This window comes from Cupressus sempervirens, chromosome 3 (genome assembly GCF_028749045.1).
Source record: "Cupressus sempervirens isolate cs-2001-9-10 chromosome 3, ASM2874904v1, whole genome shotgun sequence".
Lineage (NCBI taxonomy): Eukaryota > Viridiplantae > Streptophyta > Pinopsida > Cupressales > Cupressaceae > Cupressus > Cupressus sempervirens.
Window position 1 is genome coordinate 840,151,051 of NC_143120.1, and position 24,751 is coordinate 840,175,801.

The window sequence follows — 24,751 nt, forward strand, 5'->3', positions numbered from 1 at the left end:
GAAGAAAAAAGACAATGAAATCCACTAGCTTTCACTACATCAAGAAAATATGAAAAATTAGTTGAATAATACAAATCAAGAAGTCATCAATATGAGGGTAGAAAATGAAAGATTCATGAATGATATTAGAGAAGAAAGAGAAACAAATGAAAGAATAAATGAGATCACAAGAAAGAATGGACAAGTTAGCTAAACTATCTTAGAATAGATAAAAAGGAAAAATAGGTTTGGGCTATGCTAAACAAGGAGAGTCATCGGAACAAGGAGCTCAAAACAATAAACCTTCATGAAATCATTATGGAAAGATATGACATAATTCAAAAAAATGTTGGAGCAATAGAAAGTCAACTTTTAATGACAAATGTTACAGTTGTAACAAGCATGGACATAGAGCAAGTGAATGCATAGAGAAAACTAAGTTTGAATGAAAATGTTTCACATGCAACAAGAAAGATCATAAATCTTCAAAGTGCAGAACCAAGAATTGGAATCCTACTGAACAACTTGCTAAAGAAATGTTTGGTTGGGATTACAATAGTTGGTGCAAATATTATCTATGTGGAGAGCATGGACACATTGGAGCCAATTACATGAGGACTAACTTTAGAAAGAGAAACCCTACCGAAAGATGTTATTTATGCAAAGAACTATTGACCTTATTGTCAAAAAAATTGTTAATTACTGCCAAAAAATTTAATCATTTGATTGGTTACATTGTTACCTAGCATGACAGATTAAACCTTGTAGATAGTGTAAACTGAGCTATTGTAGTGTCAACCGAGCTAGCCATGAAGTGTCAACTGAGCCAACCTAGTCAACCCACTATACTGGGTACCACTTTTGGGGGAGGTAGGAAATTGTGAAATGATGAAAAATTCCCATATTGAATTTTACATATGTTCGCACAAACGTACTAACTATGTTTTTGTGAACATAAAAAAATTATATGTTTGTGCGAACATATTGAGTTTAAATTAGGTATGTTCACAAGAACAAACCTTATTAATATGTTTGTGCAAACATATTTTAACGATGATTTTGTGATTAAAATTCCATTTTCCCTTTTGAGATCTTGATGAATTTTAATTTTTTTTTTAATGTTCGCGCGAACACAAATTATTCTACATGTTCACATGAATATGTTAACTTAAATTTCGATCATCAAATTATTTTGCTTCTACATTTGTGTGAACATATATGTTCACGTGAACATGTCTAATATGTTCACGTAAACATAGTGTTCATGTGAACATGTCAAATTACAAATTTTTGGAGTTATTTTCTAGAAAAAAATGAAATTGGCTCTTTTGACCTCCAAAATTGAGATTGAATGATCTCCTACTATAAAATAAAAAATTCCAATTTGTGTTGGTCGAGGCAAGCTTTCCAAAGATTATAATTATAATACATAATATATTCATCAAGACTTTCAAATATGAGTTTAACTCATTATAGGTTCATTAACAGTTGAACATCAATTGACTTCGACACTTCGAGAAAATTTGTAAATTAGGGAAAAATTATTTTGAAAAATATCTAGGAACTAGGTTGTTGAGATAGCTTTCTATTAAAAAAATAAAATAAATTTATGATAAATTGAGTTCAAGTTATTTGTGTCAAAATGAACGTATGTCTGAATTACAATTGATGCCACTTCAAAACTTCATAAACTATACAATATTCAACCACATTTAATCAAACCAAATGCACCTCTAGGTATTGATGTTACAAATTCAACACTAAAAGAATTACCTCATTATCATTTCTAGAAAAAAAGTTATGTGTGTCAAACAGAGTATCACTCTTTAAAAATATTGATTTTTCATATGTACCATTTATCAGAGGAGAAGAAAAATTTGACTTAAATATTTTTTTTTTAAAATTTAAAAATATGGTTACAAAGTAGGAATAGAGTACTAGAAATCACTAGTTTATGTCATCTTGAAATTATTCATAGTTTTAGAGATATAATCACTCGAATGTGAGGTTTGTTTCAAAAATATTGATTTCAGTGTCAAAATTAGTCAAAAAGTGGAACCCATTATTGTGGGATTACCCCACAATGAACATAAAGACAATCTCAACTAAGCTAGAATTGTTAAATGAGTAGAAGTAGTGTTGAACTAGATGCAATGATAACCAAGTTATTGTAGTGTCAATTGATCTCTACAATGTTTGTTGAGCTAATAGTATTTTTTTTGAGTTATCAGAGTTAACCAAATTCATTCCTACTCTCGAGTGATCAATATGGAGCAAGCACCAATGTCGATTGAGTGCTAGATTTTTCTCAGTTCATTATGTTTCCCAAGCATTAGTATATCACCCAAGTAGTCTTCAGGACCCGAGTATTAGTAGTGAGCCAACCTAGTGAAGATTGTTGAATATGGTATTGTAGCTAACTCCATAAAGTAATTATTTGTATTGGTATAAATGTAAGATATCTTTTCATATCCAAGTGTAAAAGTAATATAAATGAAGCATAAGTATGAATTTAAATTCGAACACTAAAGACTACAAGTAGTATAAGGAAAAGTAGAGTCTTATCCATCACATCAAGGTGATCATTTTCTACATCAAAGGAATCTCAATCATCAAATAGAGTTACATAGCAGAGATTAGCTATTGGTTCATCCTAATAGGTGCATCAGTCAAATCCTTTAACAAGGTGGACTTAACAGTCTTATATAGAATCTCCTAACTAAGTACATACTTAATTGTATTTCTAATAGTCCTTATTTCTCATAATAGGGTAGATCACTAGAATTGATCAATTGTAAGCCTTAAAAAGAAAACTTTATACTATAGTAATAAATCTTATGGGTATCATCCCCACTCTAGTTTTACTTTCTATTTGGAAGGACTCTGGGTTACCAATTGTTTTGTCAAGTGTTATGAATGTTTTATTGCTTTCAATATTTCATGCATGTAATTAGATCGTATTAGGTTGTAAAGGATTAATTGGTGAATTGAAGTAAAAGTTTTATTGGTTCTTGATTCCCCCCCTCTCAGTCACCTAGCCTACTATGCATTTCTAAAAAAATTTATTAGAGCATCTGGTTCTCATATCATAAGTTTAGTAACTTGAGAAAATATTAGAGGCAATGGAAGTGTACAAACTAGAAAAAGCTATTGAAAATGAAAAGTTAGATCTCCATATGGCCATGGAAAAATTTAAGAAAATAAAGGAGCAACTCTCCCAATCCTTGCAAAGAAGGAAGGAAGCAGCAACACAACTGAATGAAAATATCTACATAGAAGAGAGAATTGAAGACATCTTCCAAAATAGAAGTTTAGATGAAGCTAATGCAACAATTAAAGATCTACATGGAAAAAATCTCACTCTATATGAAGAAGTTAGAAAACACAAAAGAGAACAAGAAATTCAGTTTGTTAGAATGTGTGAAACCATGAAACAAAAGGACATGGAAGAAGAAGAGAAGATATTTCTAACTAAAAATATAAAAGAAAAAGATAATGAAATTCAACACCTATCTCTTTAGCAAGAAGATTTGATAAATCAACTCAATTTTTCAAATCAAGAGCTTATCAACTTGAGGATAGAGAATGCAAGATTGTAGAATGATCTTAGCATAGAAAGGCAAAAAAATGAAACGATGATGAAATCTCAAGAAATCATGAATCAGTTGGACAAGAAAACTCAATTTAAACACAAAGAAAAATCAGGATTAGGCTATACAGATGAAGGTGAATCATCACAACAAGGAGCTTAGAAGAACAAAAAGCCTACATGTAATCCTTGTGAAAAGATAGGGAATAAATAAAACAAGTTTTGGAGCAATGGTAAATCAAAATTTGGTGGAAAATGTTATAGTTGTAACAAGAAAGGACACAAAGCAAGTGAATGTCCAAAGAAAACCAAGTTTGAATAAAAATGTTTCAATTGCAACAAACAAGGGCACGAATCTTCAGAATGCAAAACCAAGAAATGGAACCCAATAGAAAAAATTGTGAAAGATATCTTTCGTTAGGATTATAACACATAGTGGAGATGTTACTTGTGTGGTGACCATTGAAACATTGGAGAAAATTGCACAAGAACTCACATGAGGAAGAGAGACCCTAGAAAGAGATATTTTTTATGTAAAGAACTTGGTCATCTAGCCAAGAATTGTATGAACCAAGGTATAGTTGAAGATGAACAGAAAGAAAAGACTAACAATATCAAAAGTCAAATGATGTAGCAATGAGTAAAGAAATCTCTAGAGAATGAAAGTCAAAGCCATGAAAGCATTGACACCCAAGTCAATGAACTAAGAGACTTGGCCATTTCAAACTAAGCCATCATGTATATAATTGTCCAAAATAACCTATGGTAGAGAAACTTTGAGGGAGTTCTATTGAAGTGTGTTGATAAAGAAAAGGCAAAAGAGGTTTCGAAAGAAATGCACGCTGGAGTATGTGGAGGACACTACATGGCCAAAACTACTGCACATAAGATAATGAGGGCTAGATTCTGGTGGCCTTCTCTGTTCAAGGATGCTCAAGTTATGGTTAGGAAATGTGATCCTTGTCAGAGGCTTGCTGGAAAGCTAAAATTCTCAGGAAATGCTCCATTGAATCCAGTTGAGATTCAAGCACCTTTTCAACAATGGGGTCTGGATTTCATAGGAGAGATTTTCCCCAAGTCTAGCACTGGCTATTCTTGGATTTTGGTTGCTACTGACTACTTTACAAAATGGGTAGAGGCTATCCCCACAAGAAATGCGACAAGTAAAGTGGTAAATAATTTCCTGTATAATAATATTATTTCTAGATTTGGATGTCCACAGAGAATTGTCATAGATAATGCTATGTGCTTCAGATCTGAGGAGTTCATCAATTTTTGTGATAAATATGGAATGACAAGGTCATCATCTGCTCCATATCATCCACAAGGGAATGGACAAGCTGAGTCCACAAATAAAAGCCTATTGAAGGTCATTAAGAGAACCTTGGATGATAATAAAAAGGCATGGGATTCCAAGTTACAATTGGCAATATGGGTTGACTGAGTAACTGTAAAGAAAGCAATTGGTGTAGCTCCATTTGATTTAGTGTACGAGATTCAAGCTAGAATGCCTCCGAACAACTTGATGGGACTATACAATTACATCCAGTTATATGATGAAGATACTACAGATGAAATGCAAGAAAGAATGGATGAATTGGTAGGACTGACCGAAACTAGAAGAGAAGCATCTTTAAGGAACCAAAAGTTGTAATTGCAAGTCAAGACACTCTATGACAAAAGAACTGTAAGTAGAAATTTTGAAAATGGAGATTTAGTCCTAATGTGGAATGCCAGAATTGAGGATAAAGGAAAACATGGCAAATTTGATCCTATTTGGTTAGGCCCATATCTCATTGAGAATACTTGGGGTGAAGATTCTTATATACTTAAAGATATATTTGACAATATTCTTGAATTGCCAGTTCATGGATAGTTCTTGAAGAGGTATTTTTCTTGAAAAATACATATTTTCTTCCATGAACAGTAGTTTTAGGGTTTCCTATCATTTTTTTTTCTGTAAATCCTTGTAAATATCCTTGTGCAGTCTGGTTCCTTGTTTTTGTGTGTTGCTTTGTGCTCTCTGAAGAAGTTGTCATCTTACCAAATATGTGGTCTACTCTCCCAGAGTTTCTAAATTCTTGCATAGACTCAGGTAGTCTATCATCCCCAGATAGAGCCACTGTTGGTGTGATTTTTCATAGTATAGAAAATTTCTGATATTCAGGTGAAAAATCAGTTATGTCTTTGTTTTGTGACACCCTCATTTTCAAATTTTTGAAAAAAGGCATTTTCTTCAATTTTTGGCGGGGCTTTTTATCCTAATGTTTTATTTACCTCAAAATGCCCTTGGTAAACCTTTCATATACCTCTAATTGTGATTTTCCATTTGAAAGGATGCCAACTTGAAGTGTTGTTTAGTCACCTTTGATCTATCAGAGATCAAGGGTCAACATATCCCCGCATTATAGAGTTTTAGGTCTTTAAGCAATGTGGGGAAGCGCATTTGCGACATGTAGCCCTTGATGTTTTATGAGATCCAGTATGCCGCAAAAGATCTTGTATGTCATCTTTGTCAGTAATTTTGCACATGTTTTGTTTTTTCATGATATCATTGGTGGATTTGTTGGCAGAGCTATGAAGATTACTTACCAAGTAGTATCACCGTTGATCTTATCTTGATCGACGGTTGGTGCATCCCCACATAATAAAGATGCAGGTTTTTAAGTAATGTGGGGAAGCGTAGTGGTGATGCATAGCAAAGTGGGTTCAGATATTTGTATTTCAATATGCTACACTACAAATGACTGATGACGTGTAATGCCAGGTATGCACAGAAGGGTTTTTGGTTGCTTAATGAAGGTGAAAGTCTTATCACCATTGATCCTATCTTGATCAACGGTTGGCACATCCCCGCATAATAAAGATGTAGGTTTTTACGTAATGCAGGGAAGTGCATTTGTGATGCGTGTCTGTGATGATGTCAAAAACTTGCTTGCTCAGAAGAAGATACTGTATCTGTTGGTGTGAAGTGTTGTCAGATAGTATGAGCTAATATGGCAGTTTCCTATTGGTCAGTACAACTTGCTGGTCGGTTATACAAAATGGATTATTTCGATCGTTGATCTTGTCTTGATCGACAGTTGGTGCATCCCCGCATTATGAAGATGTAGGTTTTTAAGTAATGCGGGGAAGTGCAATGGTGACATGTAGCATTTTTCTAAAAAGGACTGTAAAGCTTGTTATTTTTAAATAAGGACCGTACGATCTGATAAAATCTACAGATGGGATTCAAATTTGAGTGCGAGTTGCGGGCAATAGTTACTGAGAGTAAATGTGATCCAGACCTGGTACATGCAGTTTTAATTCATAAAAAGAACCCACAATTTCACCATTAATGAATCACCAAAATACAAGAAGAAAAAGGCATTCAAGATTTTAGAGCTAAGGCACGAAATTTCTCGATTAATACTCCAATAAAATTGCAGAAGACATCATATAGTGTAGAAGTGTGATTTCTGGTGGGTAAGTGCTCTGTGACTTTCTAAGTAAAATTTGAAGCATCTGCTATTGTGAATTTTCCAAAGTTTCATTAAAAATGCTGCCCCAAAAAGAGTTTATTAGACAAAAAGATTATCTAAAATTTTTAGTGCATGATGATTTTCTCGAACATTTCCCCTTATCAGTGCATGAAATAACTAAGGGAAGGGGACTCATTCCAAAAAACCCTAGATTGGTTGTGGCAGAAGGATTTTATGACAAAGCTAATTGGATAAGGGATGCCCAGGTTTCCATGGGAGGTTTGGAGTTGTTTAAGAAATGGTTTTCAGAGCAAAAACTGGACACTCCTATGAGCAATGTATGGGAATTCGACATTGGAAAATTAGTAGTCCCCAGTGTCTTCTTTGATAGTGATTTATTGATGGACTGGAAAAGAGGTATGATCCTATCACAAGGTGGGTAAAAATTAATTTAGGGGTCAACCTTTTTAGGGTTTGCCCTGAGTTGTTCAGTGAGGTTTTCAACCTAAACCCTAACCACGCTATGCATGAAATCATTGATCTGGATGATCTGCAAGCTAGATATGATGCACAATGAGTGTACTTGAGAATAGGTCTACTACAAGAGCATGCTACTAGGGTTGGTAATTTTCCTATGATCACAGCCAGTACTCTAGAGCCATTGTTAAGAGGACATTTCAATCTGAGAGCTCAAGCACTATATTTTTCTCTTTGCAAGATCTTGGGGATAGATGAGGGTGATAAAATTCAAGGTTCTATGGTCCTTATGATTGCTCAAACCCTTCAATTTGGAATGAGTACTATTCTAGATTTTGCCACTTTCCTAGCAAAAGAGATTCACAACGGTTTGGTTGGAATAGCAAAGGGGAAAGTAAACAAACCATTCTGTTGGTATTCATTGATGATGCATGTATGTTTGTACAAAGGATATAATTTCTTCTCCAAGGGTATGGAGTTAGAAACCACAAAGGATGGAGAAAGGAATCTAGTGCAGTTATAGAGTGTGGATATGACTTCAGAGGCCACTGATGCTAGTTATGTAAGATTTGACAGGTATTTTGCATCAAAGCTTAGACTGCTTTTAAGAGGAGATAGCCCTAGAATCCCACAAGCATTATTAGAATTGGTCAGACCTAAGGACCATGCTAAAGGGCTACTTGTCAGTCACAAATGGGGGGATATAATTCCCTACAATGTTTCAACAGTAATAAGAGTTTATGGTTTCTTAGGAAAACCTCATGTATTACCTTTTCATTTACCTTTGAAGATAGGGATAGCTAAGCTCTTATGGAAGATAGGTACTATAGATGAGAGGGAATTGGTCAAGAAGGGCACTTTCTTTCCAATGGTTACTGTAGTGCGTGATTTTGTTTTTGTTAAAAAGGGGTGGAAGCATTTAAATTTGTTTTTGAATAAATATAAAATTGCAGAATCTCATGCTAGATTCATTGACCCTGAAGGATTCTATGATCTATTAAGAGAAAGGGTGAGAGCTTCCCATATGGTACATCGGGTTTACTATCCCGAAGATATAATCTGAAATATTTTCACATTGCAGGAGCAAGAATTAAGGAAAGAGAAATGGATAGTTTTTAGTAAAAACCTAGAATTCATTAATGCTTTTGACCCCCAGTACGACCCATTGAAAGATAAGAAATACTGGGGAGATAAAGCACATGCATTAATGAATAATTTTGCTATAATAATTCAGACTATGAATGAAAAGAAAGATATATTTATTAAGACACACCTAGACAAGGCAGCAGAAATACAAAGAAGAATGAGTGGTAGAAATGTGGTAACTCCTGGCCAATATGCATTACAGAAAAGGGAAGGTTATGTCATGGTTCAAAGTGTGCAACAAGTACCCCCTCATAAGGAGCCAAGGTCAAGAAGTCCATTTGCAGCCAGCTCTCCAAAAAGACAAAAATTAGAGTAGGGGTTTTCTTCTACTCAAAAAGAACAATACTCCCCAAGCCAGTCTCCAATCTAGATAGATGATGAAGCATCTCTAAAGGAACATCTTAGACAAATGGGAGGAGAAGGGGATGTGATTTTCACCTCTATAGACTTGGATATGGGAGAGACACAAGAACCTCATACACCTTCCTTGGACCTGACCATTGCTGATTACCAAGGTAAGGAAATTGACCCAATTGTTGCCCAGGCTTCTGAAAGATTTATTAATGATGAAAATTTTGTAAGATCTAGGGCTTTTGCTCAGTTTTTATGGAGATTAAATATAAAGAATTTTGAGAAAGCCTATGAGAAGATCAAGGCTAAGCAACCAAATAAATCTGACCTGGCTATCAAGGAAGAGATAAAATCAATGTTTTTGAGTGATTTTGCCCGGTTCACTCCTGAAGCTAGAAGGCAAATAGTTAGACAATCAGGAGTCCTCCTTCTGCCAGAATGGGATATAGCAAATGCTATTGTTTTTGATTTAGTAAGAAAGCAGAAGAATGTTCAACTAACAACCATTGAAGAAGTACTATAGGCTCATAGAGGGGTCAAATTTAGTGATGACCACCAAGCCCTTGTTTTGTGGTCCATAGATAAGAGAGAAAGTACCAAGATGCATGAGTTTCCCACTGCAAAACATACTGGTACATTGATAGTATACAGGGCTGGTGAGGTAAGTAGTAAACAAGTAACGGGAATGGCTTCAAAAATGCTAAAATTGGGTGGTGTTGTATTTGGACAAGAAGAAGATTAGTTTGCCCAACTCAATGCTAGGTTTGAAGAAGTTTTGAAAGCATACGAGGAAAGGGGTATACAGATACAATCACTGAAAAAAAAAATGTCTCAAATGGAGAGGATACTTGGGAAAATAAAAATGGGAGAATCCAGTGCACCTACAATTGCATACCCTTCACAGCCATTGGTTGAATCTGGATCAACCCCATTATTGAAATACTTGACACCCCTGAAAGGCCCCAATTCTATACTGCAGAGGATTTTGAAGAGGAAAAAAGAAAATTGCATGAGTTGTAGATGGAATTGAGAAATCAATATGAAGAGAAATTAAAGTAGGGTGTGATATATTTGAGGGATAAAATACAATGCTCAACCTTTTTTGATCAGTTGACAAGAATTGCAACCCTCATGGATGAGTTGAATAGAGATAAGGATAAACTGACTCTTCTTACACAGAAATGGAGGGAGAGAAATAATGATATTACAATCATATGTATATCTACAGTCCAAATGCCTTATCATCAAGTTGAGAAGATTTTTGATTTATTAAATAAGCTAGAGAATTTTGATGATGAAAGAGATTCTTTACAGAGAAGATTAACATTCTATTTTTCCCAATATATGGCTGAAGAATTCACTTTATTTCCTTGTGCTTTAGAATCTGTTGATACAATAAAGGAAAAGAAAAAGTGGAAAAGGGAGTTGGATGAGTTATTTAATGAAAGAATAGTAAACATCATGAGTGAGATTGGCCACTGGTTCTGGGCAAAGACAAATGAAGAGCTAGTAAAAATATAGTTATTTTATACTGCTATGAGAAAAGAATTTGATGATTTAGAAGAAAGTGCAAATTCTTTAATAATGATACAAAGAGAAGCTCTAAGTTTTGATTGGCCAGATGATGATGCTTTTAATAAATGGAAAAATTAGTTTCTAGAACAAATGTCAGAAGATGATGAGGAGGAAAATGTAAAAGTAAAAGTCACCCTCATAGTTAATAATGAGGACATGGAAAATCCCCAAGTTGAAATAAATTTACAGGTAACTGAAGATGATACATCACTTTCAAACCTCATGGCTATTTACTCTAAGGATGAAGAATAATTGAAGAATCAGATCTTATCTTCTTGTTTCAACAACTGAGAAGCATAACAGAAAGGGACCCACCAAGGATTGTTTGATGTATTAGCTTTTCTATTATTTGTTTTTGTCTTTTGTGACAGACATTTGTCAGTATCCTTTAGAAGAAACTTCTCACTTTCTTTAGCCTGAAGCTTGTTGCATCTCACACTATTTAAGTGAGATTCCAAGGCTAAAGAAGGGTCCGAATTCTATTTCTTCTAAGTATTGTGCTTAGTCTGGTTTTTGGTCCAAATTTGGAAAGCAAGTTTGTAATGTATTTTTCTGTCAAATTCTCTGAGAATACATGAATATAGAATGAGCTGTGTTTCTTTCTGAAGGCCATTCTGAGTCTACTGTAAAGGATATACCATTTTCAAAGGAAATGAATACAAATTATGAACTGTCCCCATATCATTTCTTTCTGAATTTTGTCTCCTTTTAAATAGTTAGCTACCTTGATATTGTATGAGTAAAAGCTTGTGTAATTGAATGCAACCTAGTTGGGTTGTATATCCATTTATCATTGCTATTAATGCAATGGATTAAATAAAGGCTTTGATGAATGTGATGAGATTTCTTAAGTATTGAAAAGGATTTTGAATGATAAATTCTGATAAGAATTGCTGATAGAATTTGTTGTAAGGCAACAAATTAGATCTAAAAATTTGCTATAGACTCTGAACCCCAATGGATTAGGCACTAATCAAGTTATTTCAGCTGAAGGAGAAGTATATTATAAATGGTTATTCAAATGCATAATCAAATCAAATTTTACTTTTATTTCTTGTAGATCTTCAAAGTTGGCCAACACTTGTCTGCATGGAATGTTTTAGCTTCAGTTAGCCATTGTTGTTGAGAACATTTGCAGATCTATAGAAGAATTCTTGGCCATATCTATTTATGGGATGTGTTTACCAAGTTAGTAAGAATTATATATATGTTTGAGGATCTTGAAATGAGAATCATAATGAAACAAAGAATAATCCTCATACAGTTGTTCCAGTTTTAAACCATCCCTGGGTACACCCACCCTGGTTTTACAGAGCCAAAAGAGTAGAAAACCATCTGTGGTTTTGTTGAAGCTAGGCCCAAATACCTTGCATATGCAATTGTTAATAAGAATAGGCTAGTCTTTAGATTGTGTATGTACTGTCATTCTAGTACTAAGCATTTTGTCACTTAGTAGTGTTAGTACTTTTTAAAACACCAACAGATCACTAGAACTATGATTCATAAGAAACATATTATATTAGTTCTAGTCAAAAGTAAGAAGATCCAAATCAACATTTTAGATGCATCGGGATCACCAAGTTGAATTTTAGTTAGAATTGGGTAACTTAGACATAACTGAGTTTAGATGGCATATACCAAGTTCAAAGTTCTAATCGAGCTTGCGCTTATTGAGTTGAAGATCAAAGGTATTAACCTAGCATCTCATATATGATGAGTTGAAGACTTAGTCAAGAATCTCATGCCTACTAAGTTAAATAGGTTGTCACTGAGCTTTCTTTTGTACAATGCATTTATGGTGAGTTAAAAAAAAATCTTGAAAAAAAGGGATAATCAAAGGTTTTCATTTTTCACTATGAATTTAAGAACAAAAAGAGTAGAGAAACCTTGAGCCCCTGAGAAATTCATAGTGAGTTTTTTGAAGATTATCCTTCCATCACTAAGCAATATAGCATCCTCATCTAGAAAAAAGGTTTAGAAGGGATAAAAAATGTTGGTAAGGAGCACTGTGCATGAAGTCCCAATGTTCAAACTTTATCTTGCAATTATAGAGGAATTGGACCCAGTTGGTGCACATTTGCAAATACCACCAAAGGTATTTTTAATACATGATATTAGATCCTTTTATCACTATTCAATTTAAGAAATGGGAATTCTAGAGACAAATCACGTGTATAACGCATTGTGCATGGATGGAAACCTAAAAACTAAGCATAAGCAACTAGAAGTGAAGGGCTTAAACCACATTTTGCTAGAAAGGACATGATTGCCATTGCACTAGAAGATTGACCTATTAATACCTGATACAAAAAATAGTCTTATAGAACTATAAGAAGTGGTTCATCCATGTCATGAATGCTACAAGGGATGTTGGCCCACTACCAACAATACCCCTCCCAATGTCACTCACTATGGCTTACAAGATTTGAAGCTATGACCAAGATCCAATACCAATTATTAGAAAGGACATGGATGCCATTGTACCAAAAGATCAACCTATTAATGCCTAACCAAGCAATAGTCTTATAGAACCACATGAAGTAGTTAAGCCATGTCATGAACCCTATGAGGGATGCTGGCCCATTGCCAACACATTCTTCATATGCCAGGGGATTTCAAAATTAAATGGATTAGGTTTATCCTAAGTTGTGTCCATGACATGCGATTCTGGCTTGGCCAACCCATCCAAATCATAAAGAAAATGATTCAAGGGTTACCAGTTTTCCCATGCTTAATAGACCTAAAATGGCACAAACTCTAGATTGAGTTAAGCTAGAAAAGAAGAATATTGTCAAATGGGATGGTAGAGGAATGAAGATAAATGGTGTTACTGACATGGAGATCAAGTTCTTAATTCATGTAATTTCACACAAGATATATATTTCTAACTGGCTAAATAGTGTCCCATGTGAAGTTTTGGACTTGCCTTTTATCTGCCTTTTGACCTCATCGTGATGTAGCTGAACGAATTGAGCAAGAACATGGAGAGAATATGAGAATCCAAGACAAATCTATCTAAGTTTGGTTCACTTTTGGCATGCTTATTCTTTTATGTTTAGAAATTTTTTTCCTTCCAAGGGCAATGTAGTATGGAAGAAGGATAAACCTTTTATATATCAAATCAATGAATACATAGCTGAAATGGGAGATAATTTTGAGGGCATCATGGATGCATATTTTGAAACCTCTAAGGAAAGGATGTAGAGTAGTTTTAGAATGCCTAAGAAACTAGCGGATGATTATGAGAAAGACATATGTTTCCTCGTAGACTATGACAAGGTACATATTTAGGCAGTTAGACCTAGAGTTGCATGGGTAAGACCTCTTGGTTATGAGGTGAATATTGATGATACTAAGGAAAACATTGTGGCTCTTTTTAATAAGACTGTGGACCATAAAGAACCTTATTTTGGTAAATATGAGGAGCCAAAAACTAGGATTTCTCTTGAAATCAAGATTCCCTAGATTCTTAAGAGAGGAAGGAAGAAGGTATAAAATATTCAAAAGGAGAATAAGAAAAATGATTCCCCTGTTCTAGTCATAGAAGGTAAGGGTGATGACGTTGAAGATGAAGAAGAATTAGAAGAAGAAGAACCAAATCAAAAGGGGAAAATAATAACAAGGAAAGCTACAAGGTCCTCTCCTGCCTTTAGCATCAAAAAACCTATCAAATCAAGGAAGAAGCTCATATTTCAAGATGAAGAAGAAGATGAAGAAGAAGAGTAGTAGATATCATTTGAAAGGTCAACTCCATTCTTTAAAGAAAGACTAAGATGAATAATAGAAGGTGGAGCTATGGAAGATTTCAAATTTCTTAAGTATGAAACTTGAAGTAAAGAAGAGAAAATGCAAATAGAAGAAGTCTTAATGGTAAAGATGGCTAAGTGGAACTAATCTTTGAGTGAATTAAGTAGTCAAGTTCTAGATATTGTTCTCCAGGTAGTATCACATCACTGGGATAATATTGCAATTGTTTCCAAGGATATTTGTGAACAAACCTTGAGGAAGGTAATGTCAAATATTCCAGACAAGGAAGTAAAGGAAGAATTGACAAATTTTGAACAAAAGCTAACTCCTAAGTTCAATGAATTCCTAATTTTATCAAATGATACTGAATCTATTCTTCAATCCAATACAAATGCATGAATTTTATTTTATTTTATGGATTGCATGTTATAAAGGCCACAGAGGTAGTTATGCAAGTAGATGATGAAGAGGATAGGGATGATCAAATAGTTAGTGCGGATCTATGAGAGATCTAGAATATTCAAGATTTAGATTTTGAAAAGATTACAACAAAGGTAATGGCCTCCCTTCCTAATTCTCTGAGAAAAGAAATAGTTACATCAAGCTTAGTGAAGACTACAACCGAGTCACAGACCATTGGGTTAAACATTGTCCAACCAAGCACTCAATTGGCTATTGGAACTATCTTACTGAGTTTTGAGGTGAGTACTATTACTATCACTACATCTACTGACCAATAGGCTCCAGTCATCACAACATCAAGCCAGACTAATTCACAACAAGGCATTGCAAGTACTCATGCTATTGTTTTTGTTTCTCCAATCAGTCATGTTGTTTTTTCTACAAGTGATTCCATAGTAAGTGCAATGATAGTTGAACTCAAGCCTCAACTGAGCACCGAGGATTTAAGTAAAAGTAATTAAATTATTCCTTCATCTGTTGCAAATAAAAAAGGTAAAGAGATAGAAGTTTCTATTGATGAAGTTGATTTGGATGAAGATAAGTAATTGAATATTGGGATACCTCCAATATTATTCCTGAAGAAATAGAAACTCTTGGAGAACTTTAGAAGAAAAGGGCTAAACAATAGAAACTGAGAGCAAAGAGGAAGGAAATAAATCAAGTGCTAGAAGATATCAAATGTATATTTAAGTATACACTTAGTATTGAAATTGATGAAAGGAAATCTATTTTAGACCAACTTGTTGACATAGTTCACAAGTTAAATGAATATTTGAATGGTCAAGAGAAACTACTGTAGAGGGAAGAAAGAAAATTTGATAATAACATTTTAGAAAAGGTGGAACAAAAGATTGCCATAGATCAAGTGGAATTCTCCATTGTCTTTATTTCTTTGAGAGCACTGTTAATAATGTTGTTTCCTTATTTGTATAACTAAGTGATAGTACAAATTTTACCAAGGAAATAAAAGACAAGTTGTCAAAGATTGATACTAATCTAAAGGAAAGTGCAAAAAAGTTGTCACTTGACCCAAATACTGGCTCAACACATTTTGTCAAGATCAGGTATTTGACAGACTTGTAGGTAGAGTTATTAAGAGAAGAAGCAAGAAATAGGGCTACACTAGCAGAAATTCAGAATATGATAATTCCAACCATGGATGTAATTTAGAAACACATTGTTCATGCAAAGACATTAATCCATGACAACAAATTTTCTATTTCTATTCAAATGATGGAGTTATTAGCTGAAGTTTAAATAACTTTGCATACTTTTAAAGTTTTGCAAGAAAGTTGGAACAAATCAATGTCTCTAATTTTGAAGGTACATAGTGATTTCCTCTCACATTTTGGTGTTATCATGTAAATATGTGTCAAAAAAAGGGGGAAATATAGTTATATCATACACAAAGAGGAAATATAGCTATACAACATAAAGAAGAAGAAATTTATGTATAAAAAAGCTAATTTTATTTTGAAAAATGAAAAACAAAATTAGTGTTAGTCAAGTATCAACACAATAGTCAAAACTAAGGTACATACCCAAGCAGATTGATAGGGGGAGTTTTGATCCATCTTTTTGAGTATTCATAATTTTTTTGGTATGATAAGTGTTTTTGTCACTAATGCCAAAGGAGGAGATTGTTGACCTTATGGTCAAACCAATTTTCAATTAGTTTCAAAACACTTAATCATTTGGTTGGTTACATTTTTATGAAGCATCATAGAGTAAACCTTGAAGACAGTGTAAACCAAGCTATTTCAATGTCAACCAAGGTAGTCATGAAGTGTTAACTGAGTAGTGTAGAATGATAGTGTCAATTGAGCTAGCTATATTAATAGAGTGTAAAAGAATGAGCGTTGACTAAGCTCTAATGATAACCCAATTATTACAGTGTCAACCAAGCTCTATAGTGTTTTCCAAGTCAATAGTATTTTATGAGTCATTAGTGTTAAATGAATTCATGCCTACTCCCAAGTGATCAATGTGGATCGAGCTCCAGTGTCAACTAAGTGCCATAGTTTTTTGAGTTCACTATGTTTCCAAGTATTAGTATATCACATGAGTGGTCATCAGGACTCGAGTATCAATAGTGAACCAACTTAGTGAATATTATTGAATATGGTATTGTAGCTGAATCTAGAAGGTAATTATTTGGATTGGTATAAATGTAAGATATCTTGTCATATCCAAATGGGCAAGTAATATATATGAAGTATAAGTATGAATGCAAATTAGAAGGCTAAAGGCTACATGAAGCACAAAAAAAAGCACAGTCTCATCCATTACATCAAGGTGATCATTTTCGACATCAAAGGAATCTCAATCAACAAATAGAGTTGGATAGTAGAGATTAGCTACTAGTTCATCCTAAAAGGTACATTAGTTAAATCCTCTAATAAGGTGGACTTATTAGTATATAGAATCTTCTAACTGAGTACATACTGCATTGTATTGTATAAATTCTTTCACAAGGTGTACCTAATAGTCCTTATTATTCCTAATAGGGCAGATCACTAGAAGTGATAAATTGTAAGCCTTAACATGCCACCTTTATACTGCACTAGTAAAGCTTATGGGTAGTATCCCCAACCTTGTTTTACTTTCTATTTGGAAGGTTTCTAGGTTACTAATTATTGTTTTAAATGTTATGAATGTTCTATTAATTTTAGTCTTTGATACATGCAATTAGATCAGATTATCTTATAAATGATTAGTTGGTGAATTTAACTAAAAGTTTTATTGGTTCTTGATTCACCCCACCCTACCCAAGTCACCTAGCCTACTATGCATTTACAAAAAGAACTTGGTAATCTAGAAAAGAATTGCATGAATAGAGGTAAAGTTGAAGATGAAAAGAAATCAAAGGCTAAAAAAGATCAGAACTCAAATGAAGTAGCAATTGGTGAGGAAATCTCTAGAGAATTCAAGTGAAAACAATAAGGTTATTGACACCCAAGGGAATGAATTGGGTGATTCAATCATCTCTACATAAGAAGGAAAGGAGAGCAATGGAGGTGAGATCAAATTAAAATTATACATTAGTTCCAATCATCCAAGCAAGATAGTCTAGATCAGCATATCAGATGCACTTGGATATAAGAAAGTCTTAGAATTGACCAAGCTGTTATTTCTAACTAACTCACTCCTTAGGCCTAATTGAGTAGTTAGTCCTAATTGAGTTACTCCGTAGACCTAACTGATCATGGGCATACTCAACTAAGTCACTAAATCAACCAAGCATGCTTAACTAAGCATTCAAGGGTTAAAGATCAAGCTAAGTATATTTTACCTACCTAGGTACAAAACATTAATGGGGCCCTAAAATTGAAAATTTGATACAAAGGGAGAAATCCTAGTTTCATTTTTCATAGCCAATTCAAAGTTTTCTAAGAGAAAAACATTCCTTGAGCCCCCAATGTGATTAAGAAATTCTTTTTTGAAGGAAATTCTTAGACGAAGTCAACATCTTCAAAGTCCTTCATCAATTGAGGAGTATGGAAACATCTTCCACATCTTCCAGTGCAAAGGTCAAAAAGGGTTTAGAAGTGATGATGAAGAGTTTTGACTGCATTCCTCTAAAATTCAAATTGTATCTAGCAACTATTGAGTTGAAGGATCCATAAGGGGCTCACTCATCAATCCCTCCTAAGATACTTCTCATTCAAAATATCAGATCATTCTATCATTATTCTATTCAAGAACTAGGAAATTTTGAGCTAGAGATCATACATATGGTGCATTGTGTGATAATGATGTATTGAAGCTACACCACAAGCATAGATGGAGGTCAAGGGTTTGAACTACATCATCCACATGACAAGAAACTTTTGAATCAAATGGATCAAGATTATACTAAGCCAAGTCCATAACATGTCATTCTAGTTGGAGTAGACCTAACCCATCATAAAGAAGATGATTCACAAGATAACATGGTACCCAATGATGGAGAAGTCTAAGGATGCTAAAACCCTAGCTAAATGGGATGGTAGAGGCATAAAATTAAGTAATGCGATTAACATGGAAATCAAGTTTGGCATCCATGTTATTGGACACAAAATCTATAGTTCAAGCTATTAGAATAGCATGCTATGCGAGGTACAAGATCATAAAGAAGAATTTATTTGTTGATTAGCTAAGCTTCAACATGTCCAAATAAGCAAAAACATGTAGAGAATTTGGGCCTCCAAGAATAACTCATGTAAGTTCAATTCACTCTTAGTCTATATGTCCTTTTATGTACATAAATTCTTTCCTTCAAAAGGAAATGTTGTTTGGAAGAAAGACGCCCAGTATTGTCTTAGATTAATGAATCTATAAATGAGATGGGCGAGAACTTTGAAAGCATCATGGATGGTCACTTTGATAACTTCATGGAGAGGATGAAAAATAGATTTAGGACTGCTAAGCAACTTATAGATGATTATGAGAAGGATATATGCCTTGTAGTTGACTATGATAGAATTCATATATAGGTAGTCAAACCTAGGATTGGATGGGTAAACCCTTTATCATATGAGGTAAACATTGATGAAATAAGAGAAATTGTTGAGGCTCTCATCAATAAACCTATAAACTTGAAGGCTACTTATTTTGGGGCATATGAAGAAGCCAAGATAAGAATCTTAGTTGAGATTTAGATCCCTCAAATTTTGAAGAGAGGAAAGAAGAGGTTGGAGAAATTTTTAAAATTAGATTCACCTCTTATGGTCATGGAGGGAAAGGGTAATGATATTGAAGATGAAGATAAAGAGGAAAGTGATGAAGAAGAAGAGGTAGAGGAAACTCCAAGGAAAAAGGTGAAGACCCCACCTAATCCTCCACCAAGGAGAACAACAAGGTCTACTCCTATAACTACCTCAAAGCCAAGGAAACCAAGAAAGAAAGTAAGGCCAGAGGATGACGATGAGGATGATGCAAAAGAAGATAACACCCCAAATATATCTTTGAAAAAGGAACCCACTACCTTTGAGTAACAATTGAAAAATATAAGGGAAGGAAGGGCTATTACAAGACTTAAACACTTGAAATATGACTCTAGAAGCAAAGAGGAGTAGAAAAAGATTAAGGAAGCATTAGTTGAATAGATGGAAAGATGGAAATAAGATCCTTCTAAACTTAAAGGGAAAGATCTTGAAGATCTACTGAAGGTTGTTTCACATCATTGGGTTAATACAATGAAAAAAGAAGAAGGATATTAGAGAGAATACTCTAAGGATTCTCATGCCTAATCTCTCAGAGAAAGAAATCAAAGATGCAATGTCCAAATATGAAAAAAAAAAAAACTCCTAGATTTAGAACTTTTCAAGTTTTGTCAAAGACAAAGGAAATGTTATGTAGTCCACAAAAATACGTGGAAGAATATTTTTGATATTAAGGAAGAGGGATACCTACCAAAGGTATTCATAATTAAAGATTATGATCCTAAGAATATTGTTGTAGAGGTAATGGTAGCACTTCCTACAACTCCACCTAAGGAAATACTAGAGTAACAATCCATTGTGGTGAACCTAGTTTAACCAAGCAGTGCAGTAAAGTTTGTTTTTTATGTAGGAGAATCTTGGGTGCAAGAGTAATCTTGCATCACTCAATAATATTTCCTTTCAAGTTTATTTGTAATGTAGGAGCATCTTGGGTGTAAGAGTAATCTTGCATCACCCAAAAAAATTTACTTTTAATTGTTTCAATAAGGGGTTTCTTAATGTAGAGTTTGTCTATGTTGGCTTGATACTTAGTAAGTCAGTTATACGAGCTCAGAATGTTCTAATTTTAGAGGTGAAGGTTCATTTTAGACATATCAACTTTTCAATGGAGTTTTATGACTAGATTTGTTAGAATTAGGTTTTTGTTGCTCCAAAAGATAGATCTATCAATGCCTGACACAACCACTCAACTTATACTATAGATGAGGTAGTTAAGCCCTTGTCACAAATCTTGAGGGGAGCACTAGATAAATTTACAACAATCTCCCCGTCAGTGTTACCTAAGGGTCTAGGGATTCAAAGTTGTAGCCAAGCTTTGATACCACTTGTTAGAATGGGGTTATCATTGCACCAAAAGACTGATCTATCAATTCCCAATATAACCACTCAAATTATTGTACACATGAGGTGGTTATGCCCTTGTCATGAATCTTGAGGAGAGCATTGAATAAATTTCTAAAAAGATTATATGTATTTGTGAAGTTATTGTAGATTTCAAGTGTGTAATTTTGGTATAAAACTTTAGGCTCAATTTTGAAGGCCTTAGAAACCCATGATGAGGTCCAAAAACTTGATAGATGGGTGCTTGCACAGATTGATTAAGAGCCGAGGTTTCAAAAAAGTGTTATAATAGACAATTGGAGCAATGATTTGAGAGTTATGGCCTTTCAAAGTTGGGGTACCCAAAATTTATAAACTATATTTCAAAGGTGTATTTGGTCAACTCTATATGTATTGTTAGGGTTTGTTAGCCCTAGGTATTAAGTTTGAGTGTCTAGAACCTTCCCAGGCAACATAAAATTGACCCTTTAAGAAAGGCTCGAACATTGTCTGGGACAACTTTGGGTGATAGTTCGCAACATTGTCTTGCAAATTTTTGTAATGAAGGCACCCATGTGGGTTAGTATATTAAAATTCTAAATTCTATAATTTTTTATTTGTGATGATATTAAGAAGCCCATATTTTGTTCTCTTAAGTTTCTATTATTTCTTTGTTTCTATTATGTGTTATTGGTATTAAGAGGAGCACCCTTCATCAATTTCACCTTCACCAAGCTCTCTCACAAAGGTAACTGAGAGAAAGGTCCCCATAGCTTCAACTATGGAATAGACTCCCATAGTCTCAACTAAGGAGCAACAAAATAAAGACTCAGTTGACAAAGGAAAAGACATAATTCATTCTTCAACTGTCAAGAGCAAAGGAAAATGGAAGATAGTTCATGGCATAGATCTTCATGAAGATGTTGTAATCCCAAATTGGGATCAATCCAATCTATCTATTGAAGAAATCAACATTTTGGAGAGCTATGGAAGAAAAGAGCAAAGCAACAAATGGTAAGGGCTAAAAGAGATAGAAGCAAAGCTTTGGAAGATATCAAAGAGATATTTATGGATGCTCTATCCATAGAGGTAAATTAAAAAGCCCCTATAATTGATCAATTAATTGATATTGTACATAAGTTCAATGAGGTCATTGGTGGGTGGGACAAAATCCTTATGAAAGCTAAAAGGAAGTTTGAGAACAATGTGCTAGAAAATGTAGTGAAAGAGATGGCAATTAATCAAGTAGAACTATCTACTTTAATTTTTGTACTATAAATTTTTGTAAATAATGTTGTATCTTTATTTGTAAAGTTGAGTGATTCCACTAAATTTACCAAGGAAATAAAAGATAAACTAGCCAAGATTGACATGGACTTGAAGGATAGTGCAAATTAGGTAGTACTTAATCCAAGCTCTAGTTCCAATCATTTTGCAAAAATTATATTTTTGATAGATCTTCAGGAAGAACTTCTAAGGGAAGAGGCTAGAATAAGGGAAATACTCATTGATATAAAATGTATGATAGTTCCCCACATGGACATGATGTAGAAGAGAATGGATCATGCAAGGACAATAGTCAAAGATACAAATTTGTTAGTTGTAGATCACATGAATGAGTTATCAACAAAGCTTTAGATTGATCTATACATTTTGAAGGTGCTACAAGATAATTGGGATAAGGCTTTCTTTGTGATTTTGAAGGTACATCATGATTTTATTTCACATTTTGGCATAACATTGTAAAATTATTTTAGAATTTGTAACAAGAAAAGGAGGAAAGAATACAAAGGGGGAAAGTATATAGATTAAGTATATGTACATATTGATATAAATGTGAAGAGAGTTATGCATAGGAAGTGGTGCAGGACACCAAGAAAAATTGATATAGAACCTAGTAGTAAATTAGGAACAAGATTGAAAAATGATGTAATAAGACCCAAGATGTAAGGTCCGTTGGACTTTAGGTGTCATTATAAACCTAAGTGCCAAATTGAACCAAGGGGGTCAAAAAGTGGAAAATAGGTGATTTTAAAGGTAAAAGGGATTGCTATGTCTCTTACTTGATTCTAAAGGTCCTTAGAATCATTAGGTTAAGTTTCAAGTGTCTAAGAGGTCAAATGTCAAAAATTGCAAAAGTCATCAAGCAAAATTTGCAAAATTGTTGGCAACTTTGCAATTTTGTTGCAAAAACTTGTAAGTGTTACAAACCCCATTTGAAATGTGGTTTTAACCATTGGGATGAAGGAATATAAGTATTAAATGACTTTACAAGCATGAGGGAGTGTTGGTTGTATGGATTTGAAGTGTTTTGGAGCAATAAAACTTGATTTTTCTATCATTTTCCTATTTTTTTGCTATTGTAAAGACATGTACAGATTGGCACATGTCAAAAAGAGATATGGTGGGAAATGTATCTAAATCAACTTTCAATTGCATCTAGTTTGAAGTTTTCATCTATTCATTTGTGCAAGTTACTATTATTTTACTAGAGGCTAGCCGGATAAGCCTATAAGTTGACTAGTTTGTATTCATGGCTCTCTAACTTGCAACCCAATGGTGGGATCTCAATGATTTTTGGTAGGAAGAAAGTTAGGGGTATTTTATTATATATGGTAGAGTTTCAAGGGTAGAGAAGTAGGTTTGCTATCTTTTCTTAAAGGCCCTAGGCTGAACATAACCATGTGTTCAACTCTGTTTTGAAGGGGAAGTGGTCTAAAACTCGCAAACTTGTTGCTGTGACCCAAGTAAGTTTGCTATGACCCAAGTGATGGGTGGAATGATTTTTTGGCATGGTGAGGAATATTCCCAAGTGGCTATGTTGATTCTATGACCCCAAACCTTTTCTTTGGAAAGCCAACCTAATTAGGCCTATTAGGATTGTGAACCTAGTTGGGGTTTGGGTATGCTAGAGTAGGATCAGCCCATAAGAATTTGGGATCTTCAAGAACCTAAAAAAGGTTTCTAGAAATTTATTTTTCTTGCCACTTTTCTTGGAGGGTTTGGGAGTTAAGCATGGAAAACAAAAAAAAGGCCTACTAGGACTGTTAGGTCTAAATTTGGAAAAAGTGGTCTAGTGGTGGTGTTTGAACATTTAAAGTGGATGAATCCTAGTGGATTAAATCTAAGAAGGATAGAAAAAGTCTTTTTTTGAACCCTTAATGCATTTTATCTAATTTTCCCCATTTGACCTAGTTGTGGGATAGTGTCCCTAAAGTCTTATTAAGACCCAAGTTTGCTGTGAACCCTATTGAGAGGGTAAGACCTTGAAGAAGTGGAGTCCACTTGGAAAGATAGAGGTCAGAATTGGAAAGAGTCTAGTAACTTTACTTGGCATCTTGTGTGGGTTGGGTGTTGCTAGGCACCAAAGAAGGTTTTTGGTGATTTGAGGCTATAGAATCTGCATCAAGTGGTGTTAGAGCCACTAACAATGAGGATGGGGAGAGGGAGATACATCTTAGAATCGCTAATTTAGAGTTGGCCAAGTTGGTCAAGATGAAAATGGGAGAGAGTAGACCAGTAAGGGAGGAGAATAGAAGCATGAAAAGAGAGTTGGAAATTTTGAAGGGCAAGATGGCTAGAGGAGTCATAGAGGACTATGAAGGAGAAGAAGAAGGAAATGATGAAAGAGAACCAAGGAAGGAGAGAGATAGGATGCTTTTAGATCAAAGAGGCATGTTGGAGGCCCTAGAAAGGGTAGGAAGGAAGGATCAAAGATCAGACCTACCTATGTTCAATGGTAAATTGAATCTAGAGGAATGCATGGAATGGATTGAAGCACTTGACAATCACTCTAAATTTGATAATGTGCCCAAAAGCGAAAGGCTAAAGGTGGCCAAATCCAAAATGAAAGGGTCTACCCTTAGTTGGTTTAATTTTCTTTCAAATGAAATTATAGAGGAAGAGAAGGAGCCTATAGCTATGTAGAAAAGGATGAAATC